We start from the raw sequence: 1,076 nt of genomic DNA, 5'->3' as shown, positions 1-1,076 counted from the left end.
GGGCACGGGCACGGGCATGAATAGGACGGCCTCCTTCTTCCTCCGCGCGAATCGAACGACCGTCGCGGGTGTGCATGCGGCCAGATCCTGCGCGCTCGGTAGTCGCCCTGTTCTACAGCACTACTTCAGCGCAACAGTACTTTTCAGCGAACAGACAATGTTTTCCTTTCATAATAAATCAGCATAGTTAAATTTCCGCATTTCCGTTGTTTTTTTATATATATAGCAGGGATGGACAAAGGAGTTTATTTTTTAAGGTACAAAGGAAATTCTCTATCCAATGAAATCTACCCTTACTCGTAAGGATGGCAACGGGGATGTACCCGTCGGGTATTGCCGGAACGTTCTCTTCCCCGCCACGGAGAATTCATCCCGTCCCCATCCCCATTAACTGTCTCGGGTATAGATTCTTGCCCATCCCCGTACCCATCGGGTATCGGTCGGGTAACAGATACCCGACGGGTACTGCATACCCGATAAACAAGGACACTTGGGGTCGTAGCTTTGCAATCGGAGACGATTCTTCTTCACCCGGGTATAAGTGTCGGAGTCTCGGAGATGTCGAGGAGAAGGAGCGAGGTTGCGAGGAGGACAAGCAAAGGTGGCAGAGAGACCGAACTGAGGAAGCGAGGGGCACGAGCGCTCGTGAGGCAGGCGTGCTTGTACTGCTGACGGAGATTGTGAGAAAAAATTAAACTAGGGTTCCTAGAACACATAAACTATATATATGATTGTTCAGATTTGGACCAAAATACCTATGTTGAGCTTCTTTGGGCCTAATACTCGTATGACAGCTCAAATAGTCGGGTTCCCCAACGGGTAACGGGGACGGGTAAACAGGGAACGTTTCCGTACCCGCTATACCCATCGGGGATGGATTTTTGCCCATTTAAATACCCGCGGGTAAAAATACGATTCCATCCCCATTCCCTAATGGATCAAATATCCGTCGGGTATCGGGGGCAAAGTATCAGGTATCGAGGGTCGTTGCCATCACTTACTCGTGAAGGAAGACAAAACCAAAAAGCAATTGTGGTATGATGATATAAATAAAAAAAACCGCTCGCAGCATCACC

The sequence above is a fragment of the Miscanthus floridulus genome, unplaced genomic scaffold, assembly GCF_019320115.1.
Source record: "Miscanthus floridulus cultivar M001 unplaced genomic scaffold, ASM1932011v1 fs_504_4_5, whole genome shotgun sequence".
Classification (NCBI taxonomy): Eukaryota; Viridiplantae; Streptophyta; class Magnoliopsida; order Poales; family Poaceae; genus Miscanthus; species Miscanthus floridulus.
The sequence above is the reverse complement of the archived record's forward strand: the minus strand, read 5'-3'. Positions refer to the sequence as shown.